The following is a 15,000-nucleotide window of genomic DNA, read 5'->3' as shown; positions in this document are numbered from 1 at the left end:
TGAATATCATTAAGTTGCCTAGTATTTGATTATTCCATATATATAACACGTAGAGAGGTTGAAATTTGATTTATATGATACCATTGTCAATCCCTTTTCAACAAATTGTGTAGATTAACCCATCTATGATAGTTATGTTTTTCTAGATGTTCTAGATGTCATAGTTGCAATCTGCAGTTGACAAACTTCCATTAGAATTTTCTTAAAATCATTACAGAAAGGAGGGAATTCAGATATCCAGTTTCTTGTTATAGTTTTCCTGTCTACTGCCATTATTGCCCAAAGTAAGGAATGTTTAACTTTTTTTTACACAACCAGGTATGGGTGTATTGAAGAGTACTAATGATTTGGATAAAATAAAATTATCTGTGAATATTGCTTGTAGGAGTTCTTTAATGTTTTCCCAAAATTCACGTAAAGCAGGGTAGTCACAAAACATATGTTTCCAGTCAATGTATGCATTAGACTTACATCTGTTGCAAATATTTAGTTTACCATTAATTTTGTTCATTAGTTGAGGAGTATAAAATGATCTATATAAAAATCTCCAGGAATATATTTTCCATTTAAGTGAAAGTGTTGTTTTCCCTTCTGATTCTAATATATTTGTTTTATCTAGATCTCTTGGAAGTGTGTTATTAACTGTATAAAAATGGTTCCAGAAATTAGCAGGACAACAATATGTTTCTTCTCTGATAAGTCTGTATATAAATGCCATGTTGTCTGAATAAATTTGTTTATGTTGAATAACTGAATTAAAGAAATCGAGCAGTATACTAGTGACCTGTTTATTAGCAGAAGTGATTGGGTCCATCTTATTTTGTTAAGACTAGTTTGAGGGATTCTGTGTTAAGCCATGGGGAGTTGTCTAACTGATATTCACGTATTATCTGATCTACATCCTTCACCCTTTCATCTGTAATAAGTTGAAACCAATACAAAAGACCTTTTTGTTTAAGCAAGGTAATTTTAGCTATATCTGAGGATTGTAAGGATTCTTAGGTAAAGGCTATCGGGAAAATTGTCCAAAAAAGTTCATTGTACTTAGTGTGTTTAAATATAAAGTTTCTAAAATTTATTATTATGTTGTGTAAGTAGCTAAATGAATGTTTTGGTATGCTGTGTAACATGAAGTAATCTTTAAGTATCCATAATATTGGGTTATTTATTAATTCTAGCTTGTATGACTGTGGTTTCAATATTAATAGCATAGCTGAGGATTCCCAGAATATTTTCCATTTGGCCTGATATGGTGTATCTAAAAGTTGTGCTATGGACCTAATAATAGCTGCATTAGAATAAAGGTTCAAATCAGGAAAGGCTATGCCCTCTTTGTCCCAACTATGAAGGTGATGTTTGAGTGCTGTTCTAGGTTTCTTGGGAAACCAAAAAAAACTTTAATAACAGAGAATTGATCTTATTAATAAAAACTTCACTGGGAAGTATTAAAATAGATTGTATAATATAGAGAATTTTAGGAAGGAATATCATTTTAATGATAGTTAACCTTTCCTCAGTTGTAAATATAATTGTATTCCATTTTGTTACTAAAGTTTGAATATTTACATAACAACTATTATAATTTAGTTTTGTGATTAATTTAATATCTTTAGCAAGAAGGATGCCTAACTATGTAATTAGATCTGTGATGTATTTGTTAGTGTCTTTGTTAATGTTTCTCTTATTATTGTTTAAATAGATAGGTAGGATCTTAGTTTTATTATCATTGAATGTCAGTCCAGATATAAATTGAATATGTTAACAGCTTCAAATAAGGCTGTTATGGAAGAATTATCTCCTTTAGTAGTGATGAGCACATCATCAGCAAATAACTGAATTTTAGAAGTTATTTTGTCATTAATTTCCAAACCTTCTATGTTTTTATTTCCTCGTATATCGTTAGCCCATGATTCCATTATGAGAGTAAACAATAAGGGAGATAAGGGACAGCCTTGTTTTGTTCCTTTAGTGATGGGTATTTGAGTCAATGTGTACGATCCAATTTTGATATAAGCCAGAGTGCCTTTATAAAGATGTAATAGTAAATTAATAAAATTCTCTGAAAAGTTTAAACATTGTAATAATGTGAATAGATAATCCCAATGTGTTGAATCGAATGTTGAGTTAATGTCAAGACTAACCAGAGACAAGTTTTTTTTTTTTCTGTGTGAATAATCAATTAAAATAAGAGACCATTTGATGTTATCATATGCACTTCTACTAGTTACAAAACCTGTTTGGTCATCATTAACTAACTGGAGTAGGACTTTTTTAGTCTATCAGCATAGATGTTCATAAACATTTTGTAATCAAGATTTAAAATAGTTATGGGCCTATATGACATACATAATTTAGGGTCCTTACTAGATTTAAGAATGGGCAAAATAAAAGTATATTTCCAGGATGGGGGCAAAATAATGTCATTCTGGGCTTTATGGAATACATTATGTAGTAAAGAAATAGCTGTTTTATGCATGATTTTATACAATTCAGGTATGATGCCATCATTGCTGGGTGCTTTGTTCTGTTTAAGTTTGTTAATTTGAGTTTGTATTTCCGGTAAAGATATCTGTTTATCTATGATTTCTGACTGTTGTTTGTTGAGTGTGACATACAAGTTTTTTTTAATGTATTGTTTTATCTTATCTAATGGTTAAGTGATCTGAGATGTTTGATTTATCGTTTGAAAATGATGTCTAAATTCATCAGTTAGTTCATGTATATTATAAACCTTTTTTCTTTTTTCTAGACGAATATATTTCTTTAATATGATTATGTTTGTTGATTCTTTTTGTTTTATTTGCAAGATTAGTTAAATGTTTCAGGTTTATTGAATAAGCTAAGAATTTAAATTTCTCTAAGGAAATCATAGTCTTATGATGTAAAATTGAACGATATTCTTCCTTAGTTTTATTTATTTCTTCTCTAATATTCTTAGATGCAGACTTGTCATTAATTTTAAGATGTAATCTATTTAATTTGTCTTGTCTTTTTTTTTAATCTTCGTCCCAGGACTTTTTCCATAAAAGTAAGCTCTTAATGCATCCCATACATAATTGTCACGAGAGTTGGATGTCAGATATATTTTTATAAAATTTTGTGTTTCTTCTTCAAAAAAATTTGGAATTCTTTTAATTGAGCTATATATTCAAGTATTCTTCTTATATGAGTCATTGGGGTGTCATTTAAATAAAGCTCAAATATAATAGGCAAGACACAATCTTGGTGTTTTTTTAAATCATTTATTATTTGTGTGGATATGATTACCCTATGTATTCTAGAGTATGATTTGAATATATTAGAATAGAATGTAAATTGAGGTGAGCTCAGGTCTGTGTAGTCATGAATATCTTTTAGATGTTATGTATCCATGAATTGTATTAGTTGTTTAGCTTGTGAGGATATTTTCCTTTTTCCTGAAGTGTTATAGAGTCCTTTTCATTTAAAACACAGTTAAAAACCCCTGCCATAATAATATTACCCTCAGATCAAGATACAATTTGGTTCAGTTGTTGTTTAATAGTGCTGGTTCCAATACCCAGTAACCAATAATTGTTTACTAAAATGAAATTTTTTATATTTATTTTAATTGTCACCAAGCAGAAAATCCCTTTATCATCTTGATAATATTTAATAATTCTAGGTAAAGGGAGAGTTTTATTCCAGAGAATTGTTACTCCTCTTTTCTTTTTAGAATGTTCAAAACTGGCAATGACTATATATTTATTAATATTTAAAAAGTTGATATTTTCTTTTAAAAGATGTGTTTCTTGTAGAAATATTATGTTTGGTTTGTGCATATTTAAATATTTAAGTAAACTTCCTCTTTAATAGGGTTATTCAGACCATTTATGTTGACTGATAAACCTTTTAGTGAAGTCATAATATCTCTATAAATGAGTAAGAAATTCTTGTGAATTGTGTGTTATCTTGATTATGTTTTATATAATCCTCTCCAAAATATTTGTTATGTAAATTATAGTCTTTGTTAGCATATGATATACTGTATGTGTTATACAATTCTTGCAACTTATAACTATATGCATTTGAATTAAGATGGATGTCAGGAAGAACTTATTAAGAAAATTGAATGTGGTGTAAATGTGATAAAAAATGGGGTAGCTACCCGCCTGGAGTTGTAAACTCCTTGCCCTAGTGATATCTGTCACTTGGATCAAACCCCTACCCAGCAGCAGCAAAACACAGTCTCCACTGTATATAAATGTGAGATAGGTAAAATAATAACTCTATATATATTTACATATTCATTAAAACAAGTCAAACAGATCTGTAATCAGTGTAACTCATCTGATATTACTTATAACAATATGTCATTGGAATAAACTTCTAACTGTAGCAACTAAACATAACCTTCACTATATATGAATGTTAAATATACAAAATATTAACTCTATATATGATTGCATATTCATTAACACAGGTAAGGCATAGTTATAATCAGTGTAACTCATCAAGTATTGCTTAAACCCTTTCGCCATTCAGAAATTACCTTTAAACAACAGCAACAGAACATATCTTATTTGTATATAAAAATTAAACAGATTAAATAATAACTTCACATGTGATTATATGTACCTTAAAACTGGTCTGAAATCTATGAAAGCAGCATTTTGATATAGACGCCTGTCAATTGAAGTTACTACTAGTCATTTAGCACATATGCTATATGTTGGTGTAATATTTAAAACAAATTAGTATGAGTATCATTAGAGTGAAAGGTCAGGTGACACCTTAAGCACTTGTGATAGAAAATGCCATCACTCATTAAGTGAGCTTATTTTAACCCATATTATTTTCTATCTAGCTATCAGCCTCTGAATAGAAAATCAACTGTAATTTGTAATAAGATTAGTTTATCCTGTTAAGTAAGGCACACCAATATAAATAACATGGGATACATTTAAAAAAATGCACACTTACTTTTCCTTTTTTTCCTTCCCTTCAGTTTACCATAAACATAAATAAAAATAAGATAATTGAAGATTTCTTTCTAGAGAATCAAATTGAGTCCAAATGGTGTAATCAGCAAGTTTAAAATACATTTTTAAAGAAAATACAACCTTTCCCAGCATTTCTGATGCTTTTTCAATGAAATTACATGTACTGACTTCCTAGTTGAGTAGGTCGACTAGCTCTGACATAATCAAAACACGTAATGTCGTGGAGTTCATTTGAGAATGCAGAGAAGATTTTTAGCAAAAATAAGGTAGTTCATGAAGAAATAAGCTCATTGACATCAAGCTCGAGCTTCATAAAGTCTCTGGAAGATGTTTTTTTCATAATTTTGAGTGAAAAAAACACCAAAAATAGCAAGTATGTAACTGTATTTAAAATGTATATGGAAAGATCATATGAGTAACATCTGCATGCTTCCCATAGCCTGCTCACACATGCACAGCTAGTTTCCACTGTCCCTTACAAATAAACAGCACCACAGAACTCCAAATATAGCAAAAAGTATTTTAAATAAATCACATAGCCTTATTAATCCATTTTATATTCACATGACAGGAAAAAAAAACAAAAAAAAAAAACAGTGTTCAGTATGAATTACAGAGAATGATAATTGAATGTGTGGCGAGTTCTTATTTATTACTAACTATGTAGGTTTAATTGATCTGACTGTAAATATTTAAAAAAAAAATAGAGATTATAAAGGGAATCTAGAATGTATATATATATATATATATATATATATATATATATATATATATATATATATATATATATGGGAAGTGCATATTTTACTGTCACAATGGCTCCATTTGTTTACCCTTCACTCTTAAGATATCTTTATAACAATACCCATAACTATATATTTACCATTAGTATACACTTTTACCTCAGTATAAGTAAAAATGAAATTATGTATATACTTAAGGTCATGTGTGAATGGCATGGAAAAAGCAGGCTTACCTTGTAAGTGAAAAAAAATCAACATATAATTAACATAGTGACAGTGTTTCCAGAAACATAAACTGCAAACATAGATATTTAGGTCACTTGTTTCTTAGTCTTTTTTGTTTCTCTGAAGTCTTCCAAGTGGGATTAAAGCCATTCTCTTAAGTGTGGGATTAGCCCATTCCATCTCTTTTATTTTTTTCCAAGATCTTATGGACTTTTATATAGTTCAGAGCTGATTCTAAGTCTTCAAACATTTTGGGACCTTCCAATGAAAATATCTTCAGCATTGCAGGGAACAAAAGGTGTGTTTTCACCTGTGCTTTCTTCAATTCTTTTATCAAAGGTAAGGATATTTTTCTTTTTGCTATAACTGCTAATGAATAATCACTGGTGACTTGGACCAGGCAGTTTTTAACACTAATTCCATGTCTGAGGATGAGAGGAATTTGACAATGATAGATCTAGGTTGCTTTTTGTTAGCAGTATTCACTGTGGCAAGGGAACAATGTGCCCTCTCAATAACAAAGGACATATATTCAGTAAGATCAAGAGTCTTAGGTAACCAAGTATTGAGAAAGGTAGTCATGCTGCTCTCTTCTGTGCCTTCTGGTAGTCCAAATATTCTTAGGTTGTTGTGTCTGGATCTGTTTTTTTAGATCATCTAACTTATTTTGTAGAGAAGTATTTTGTTTGAGTAAAAATTCCACATTGTTTTCATTTTCAATAATTCTCCCATCCATATCAGTCAGAGCTTCTTCAATACCTGTTATCTGTGATTTTTGTTGTAACAAGTCTTGGTGAAGTAAATCCATTTGTTTGGTAGTTTTTTTCCTTGAAATTATCTATTTTCATATCAGGCTTATCAATTTTTGTAGTAAGATCCTGATTTGTTATCAAAGTCTGAATCTCTCTTTTGAGGCTGGAATCTTGGTTACTGGATTTAGTGAAGCTCATGATGAATTCTTTTAGATGAAGAGAAGTTACCCAGGAATAATTTGACAAGAAAATTTGCCTTTTTTGTTTTTAACTAGATATTATTGTAGATGAAGTTAAGTTCTTTAAAATCATATATAAAGGTATTTTCAATTTTTAGTCTGAAGGCAGAATTCCTGTCAGAATAATATTTCTTTAGTGGAGCTGTTGAAATCTGCTACTACTCAGAGCCCATCTTGGCCACGCCCCCTGAGTTGTTTATTTCTGAATGAAGCTGCTAAGGCTATGCTTGCCAGATCAAAGCTATATTTCTGACTGAAGATAGTAATGTGGTGTGCACGTTTATCACCTGAATTCAAAAGTGCACAGCAAGAACCAATGATCTTTGATATTCAAGTACTTACACAGCATTGCTAAAAAGGCCATGACCTACTACTGCAGAAAAAACCCTTAAAATCCATTTTATCTAAATTACTTCTGTTTATAAATTGCAAATTAGTAACACTAATCATTCCTCAAGGAATAAAAAACACTTAATGTTTCTTTTAATGGGGAGCAAATGTAAGTATGAAATCAGGAATATAAGTAGAAATTAAATTAATTAAAGAAGATACTTTATAATTTGAAAAATACACTTTCAACTATTCTCAGTTGTTTTCTGGTTTTTGGGAAGGCAGCCAATGAGGGAAAAATGTGTGCAAAGTGTGCATGATTTTTAAAGAGTTACCCATGAGTATCACTTTCTCATTTTAAAAGGCGCCCTTACATGCGGTATATATTTTTTGATTTTGCCATCATAGTGTTTGGTAACAGTTTTACCAACATGATGTATAAAGTTGGTCAATAAAGACAGGGAATGGGGCGATAAAAGAGGAAATATAATTTAGCAGCCTGAAAATAAATATCTACCATAATAAAGATTCCATTGAGAGCAAAATAGTGAGTGCATACTGTCTGCTTGATTCCCTTATATTTGTTATGATTTGATTGCTGTAATTCCCAAACCAGGAAATATATAATAATCTTATCTGCATCTGGTCACACTTTCTTTTACTGTTATTTTGCCTATTATACTGTTCTTAGTACATTTAGTTCAGAATATGGACTTAGAAGGGTATATTACCCTATTATCAAATGAACAAAATTAGCAAAAAATATAAATAAATTACTTAACAAAGTCTGCTCTAGTGTAACTCTCATTTGCAATACCTATATCATTCAAATACATGTTCAGGTTTGCAGACATTTATTGACATTTATTGACATTTATTGACAGAGATGATAAATGCAGGAGTGTTCATGTGATTTGTGTATCAAAACCGTTTGTGCAAAGCTAATCCTGTTTTGCACACGTAAAGTGCAACAACTCTATTCTTCTTGTATTTTGAGAAATGTTTTACTTCTGTGAAGCCAAACAATAGCTTAGGAAGAGGATGGAATATATGAACAGGAAGACTTTCTTAAAACTAATGTTGACAATTTAGTGTTCCTCTGGTCAGAAATGTTGAAATAAGTTTCAGTTTGATCTCATCTAATTTAATCTCTAGTCTGTGAAGTGTGTAGACACTGGGGGCCCCTCTTTTAGTAGGATTTCTAAGAATCAATAGCTTTTATGTCCCTGCACACACACCTCCAATTGTTTTCAACAGATTCCTTTTGATAGCCTGTAATAGCTTGAAATCCTGCAGTTCTCTGGGGACCTTAAGATATCCAAATATCACCTGCTATGAGGAGACACAGTAGGTTACTGTTATCTTTCTTCTGCAGTGCAAGAGAAATCAAATTATTTTTATTAAAATCCAGTTTGGTGGCTAACAGTTATGATCCTTGAACTAAAAAACTCAAAGGAGTCCATGTATTTTATTATTTCAAAGCCATCATGTGCCTTTTTTGTTTTTAGTCACTGCTGTCCTTCAAATGGACCATATAACCTTTTCATGTACTGTGATGAAGTAAATGCTGTCTGTTTTCTAGATTATGAAAACTGTTACATACAGCATGCATCTCTGATGTTTACCTACAGTGACTTGATTTTTTTTAATGTCTGATGGATCTAAAATTAAGTAAAATAAATCTGACTGCAGACAGGAAAAAAAAAAAACAAAACTGCAAGTTTTTGTGGTTTAGGATATAAATCCTTTTAGACTTGAATATTCTTAGAAGCCCTTATAAACCTCTCACTGCTTCCAGTTTATTTATATAAATTTCAAGCAAGTATTTTAAAATCAACTTGATTGTTATTCAATGTACCACCATGTCTGGTCTGAAGTCATATTCTGATCTGCTTGTTAAGTGAGGGCGTGATCTGGGCACCCATCCCTGGGGCAAAACTTTATGGACTTTCTTTAGTCTATTACATGTGCAACATTTTAATTGTAGTTCCTGGTAATAAGATGTGCTATAATGAGAGAGAGCCCTTAACAAGTTTAATTACAGTTTTTGATTGATTGATTGATTGATTGATTGATTGATTGATTGATTGATTGATTGATCAATCAATTGTTTGGCTGATTGATTGAGTGAGCTCATTCTACATTAGTGTCTCTTTTGTGTACATCCTGGGATCAACATCTGGTTACTTGGCTAGCCAGGTAGACACACTTAACAAATGGAAAAATGAGGAATCCAGGACTAAATAATGAAAGTAGTTAACAGCTCATAGCCTTAACCTTCTAAACTAAATTGCTAGTTACTACATTTCCAGTTGTGCAATGTGACTGAAAAAATTTATAAATTGAAAAAAGCTAGTTGAATGTATTTGGTTTTAATTAGTTAATGGGATAATAAACAAATAGATAAGCAAAGCAATTACATTCTTTACACCAATTAGTATAGCTTTGTTTTAGAATAGTAATTTTAGTTGTTTTCATTTCTAAGACAGAATACATCAAAATATGCTTCCTCTCATCAGACAAAAATTTGAAAAGTATTTGTTAACTATAATCAAATCACTAATCTGATTATTATAGTTACAAAGGTAGTAGTTCTTACATAACAGGAGAAAAATGTTATATACCAAAGTCCTTAACTCAACTTTTATTTTAGCAATTTATTACAAAGCAATTTACAGAAGAGATTTAATTATAAGGAAAGTATTAAATTAAAGACATAGTTTGGGAATGGGAACCAGATTGCAAAATATTCAGATAATCTAAATAGATGCACACTGCCAAGCCTAATGGGTTGGGGATGATTTTATATTTTTGCTACTTTTACTCCATACAACAACTATTTTCTATAAGAATTTCTTGAAAGTAGTACCTCTGTTAAAACACTTCCAGCTAGGAACATAGCAGGAAGCTTATGAATGTAATTAGTGTTTAGTTTAAGGACTCTTTAAAGAAAACCCAAGACAGTTTCTTCAAATCACTGTATAAAAACATTTAATTTAGTACATATTAAGAATTAATAACAGCTCTTTTAAAATCTGTATATACTTCATACCTCACACAGGCACACACACACATACATCCACTGATGCAAGTGCAACCTAAAGAGTGCATGCAAACACACACGCATGCACTCACACACACACACACACACACACACACACACACACACACACACACACACACACACACACACACACACACATATGCACACAAATACACAGAAACATACACTTCTTTCTTAGAATTTTAGACCAAGTGGTAAACTATAGATTATCAAAAAATCAGTAAATATGACTGCTAGTCAGCTGACCCTCAGTTACCAGTTTCACTGAAAACACACTGTAATCCAGTCTGCCTGACTTTTTTAAAATTCTCTGGATGGATTCCAGTCTTACCTCCATCCTAGAGGAAGCTAAGATGTTTTTGCTAGTCAAGGTTAACAAGGGGAGGAGCTGCTGGCAACCCATGGTCAGCTGCTGGTAGGAAAAAGAAACAGTTCCCAGTAATTCGGGTCTATTGTATGTCTGGGAAGCTTTCCTTTCAACATTTTTTTCTAATAGCCTGGACAATTACTGGTATCTTTCATTATGGCATAGCAGCAGGTACCTGCATGGTCATATATGCAGTACACATATAGATGAACTCTAACCCTGTGAACACAGGAAGAGCATTGCTGAAACTGAAAACACTAAGATGCAAATATGCATGCATATGTCTGAGTACACACATGCAGAGGAATACAAATGCATAACTATACACCCACACACACACACACACACACACACACACACACACACACACACACACACACACACACACACACACACACACACACACACACACACACACAGAACTGCCATCTGACAGCATTCCTTGTCATATAATGCCCCCCCATACACACCTCTGTGGAGCTTGCAGTATATTTAATTATCATACATAATGCAACAATCTCTCCCTGTCTATCTGTGCCACAAGCGGCCAGAGGTTTAAAAGTCAACACCTGACTATTTCTTTGCCTTCTTTATTTGTGTTTAGCTTTTTAATTTTCTGTTGTGTAGGCTGGTGGGGTCAGGAAGGTAAGCCATTTCATCAGGGTGTGGGAAATGTGGTGATTAATAATACTTAAACTTTCATTTGGCATCCAGCAGATCCAAACCCACCATTTCATTTATTTATATTTATTTTGGCTTTATGAAGTGGTAAAGGAAATAGAGATTGTGGAAACTTCTAAAAAGACAGACAAATCTTATCAGGTATCCTGCAATCAGATAAGGCACTGTGGTCCCAAAGATGCCTCTTCAGAGTTTAGGTGGTTACTAATACTGTAATTTAAAGTTGTTTTTATCCCTATACAGGTGAAAAAGTCTAAAATGTGCAGTGCTTCTAAAATTGATGAGTACATTATTACAAGAAAACAGGAAAAACTAACCCAGGTTAAAAGGCAGTACTAATGCTTTTAGCATGTTGAGCTGTGCTATGATAAAATCACTGCATTTAAAAGCACTCACCATAGAGCACAGAATGATTGGCATTGAACACTCATTGTAAAACTATCATTTCTATCTCTAAAGTCTAGAGATGGATGCGTTTAGAAATCAGAACTGCATCATTTTCCATAGTATCTTGCTTCTGAGTGGTCAGAACTTTAGAAAGATACAAGAGGGAATAGCTTGGCTCAATGAATGTCAGCTGTTAAAATGAAAGCCTTACAGTGAAAACTTAATTCATCTGACATATAGCCTAGATGATTTTTTCCTTAGATAATGAACTGGCAACGAGATTTAAATTGTAGTAGGATCTGATTTTCCAGCAATAAATACATTCAGAGAGAGTGAATACAGTTGCAAGATAAGCAATGCAAATGCTGGGGGTTAACAACATTTAAGGTGTTTATCTAACAAACAAAAGGTGTACAGTTTATTTCTCACCATGGGGATTCTGACTAGGCTTAAAGTGTCCAACAAGGGCAGTTAACCTAGTACTTACCTATGAACCTAAACCCCTTAACTATAATTAATTGTATTCATCAAAACTATTTAAGCAGTGTCTCCATGTGGACATTTAGAATTTTTATCTTGTTAAAGGGATGAAAACTCTCATGCATTGTTTTGAAGGAACAGTCAACAAAGATGGCACATCTAAAATATCTTATCAAACGCAGGTCAGATATCTCAGGTCTGATACTGCACATCATCTTTACCAAGCAGGTCAATGAAATGAAACGAGCAGTAAATCAAGGTTAGCATAAATAGTACATAAAATGACACACACACACACACACACACACACACACACACACACACACACACACACACACACACACAAGCACATGCACACACTGGTTGAATGCAGGCTGTCAAAGCATTTTGCTGAGGTAAATTTTTAAGTATGTTGTTTTTTAGGTGCAGTTTGTGAAATGAGGTAAGGTGAGGTAGTAACACAGACTTGTTTGTGTGTATGTGTGTGTGTGTGTGTGTGTGTGTGTGTGTGTGTGTGTGTGTGTGTGTGTGTGTGTGTGTGTGTGTGTATGTATAGGGTCATAGTTTCATAGGTACATTCTATCCATGCAACCCAACTAAGTTGTGACCATATGAATTATGGGAATTTTCCAACTGGGGTACTTTAGGAAGTGTCTACAGGAAATATGATGGTGGAAGACCCTGGGTGAATTTCTGATAAATCAAGCATTGGTTAGGGTTACCATTAAGTAGAGATAGGGATGGACTCTGCTTCACATTGATGAAGAGCCTGTCCCAGAGCATGGAGATTCTCTGAGACATACATCTGTCATGTCATGCTGTTCATTTTGCAGATGTGCAAAAGGTCCATCAGAGCTGGATTTAAGGATGCTTTGTTTGCCAGACATAGATCACATCTTAGTAACCTGTAGGAGACTAAGTATAGAGCTAGGGCTTTAAGGTGATCTGCGTAGGATAATGAGTTTATACCCTGGATTCTCCTGGGAAGGAACCTTTGCATGCATTCCAGCTGCTGCATATGTCTAGTCAGGTAAATTTAGAAGGGCGATCAAGTAATGTCTAATAAGGGCCATCTAAAGTGGCACTGTGACTTCCTTGGACCTATTTCACATGCGCTAACTTATAAGTTTGCAGGCATAGAATGATTTTCTTACTATCTTAGCCACATGTTGGTCAAAAGTCAAATTATTATCTACAAATGTTCCCAGATCCCTGACTGCTAGGTCAACTGATAGGGGTGGCTTATTGATTGAGGAATTACCCTAGGTGGCAGTATTCCCTGAAGGCACTATAATGCATTTCTTAGCAATAACTGTAAATTTGTAACTTTGGCACTGGTTATTTGTCTGTGTTAGGCCCTCTTACAAGATTGTTGTGTATTGGCGGAATTTAAGATAGCTCCCGATTTGCAGTCTTCTGCAAACTTGGGTCAGCCAAAGGCCCTTGAAATAGTCTTTACCTCTGACAGCTAGCTGTCAAATACACGCAGTCCAAGCATGGATTCCTGAGGTACCCCACTGGTGAGCAGTCTTTCAGTGGAAGTGGTGTCACCAGTTCTGAATTCCTGCATCATGTTTGTAAATCAGCTAGTAATCCAGAGAGTTTTGTAGGGATTTATGCCCAGTTCAGTGAGATTGTCAACAAAGCTAAGTAGTGTACTGTATCTAACACATTAATGAAGTCCAGGTAGGCACTATGCAATGTTTTCTCCTAATCCTGTTCCTTGAAGACCTTCTCAAAAAAGACCACCAGATTTAATAGGCATGACCTTGCTTTGACAAAGCAAACTGGGTTGAGTCCAGTGTCTGAAGGATGCTTATGTCTTTGTTGATAGAGATGCGTGTTACTCTAGTCATTCTATATATGTATATATAGGTTTACACTGAAAACGTTAAAACTGCATCGGTTGATGGGCATATGGTCATATTGCAATTTTCAAGTTAGCAGAATGTTGAACCCAAATCAATCGACTACACTACAGTGAATGGGTAGTTTAACTCGAGCAATTTGGTTCACATTGTGTAGGGGATCATGGTTCAGTGAGGAACATGGAATCTGCCCATTTTCTCAGTGAAGTGCGATCTCGGAGCTGGTATATTTAATGCACAGGGGGTGTGGGGGGCTGGGGGTGCAGGGGCCCCTGAATAACAGTAGAATTAATGTACCATTGACTGTACAGTTCAATTGTACATTAATCTGCATAGCAGGAGGTGAGTGATGTCACCTCCTGCTATGTCGAATTCATCGAGCCATGGTTGTCAATGTATTAGTTTTCGGTTTGGTTTACTTTTCGGCATTTCAGATACGATATTTAGAGTTGACATTTTAAATGGTCGACCGAAGTGGATTTGAAATGCTATATATATATATATATATATATATATATATATATATATATATATATATATATATATAGATATATATATGGATCTAGGACGTTTGATTGAAAGATCAAATGTCCAAATCCATAACCACCGAACACACTTTAATGAAAGCGCTTTCATCGAAAAAGCACTTTCGTTAAAGCGTGTTAATAAAAAAAAAAAAAAAAACTACATGTACATTTCTGCAGTGGGGCTTTGCCCCCCTTGTGACCCCCCCACCCCCCAACTTTAATATTCTCCATCTGAGACCGCACTACAGTGGGGAAAAGGGAATTTTCCCTTATCCGCACTGTAGTACGGCCTCGGCAACAGGCATACATTCACAAAAGTACTTCTACTGTGAAAAGCACTTTCGCGTAAGTATGCTTGCCCTAAATGGATTCGGAC

Source organism: Protopterus annectens, chromosome 5.part1 (genome assembly GCF_019279795.1).
Source record: "Protopterus annectens isolate FY-2018-M chromosome 5.part1, PAN1.0, whole genome shotgun sequence".
NCBI lineage: Eukaryota > Metazoa > Chordata > Ceratodontiformes > Protopteridae > Protopterus > Protopterus annectens.
This window is presented reverse-complemented; position numbering follows the sequence as displayed.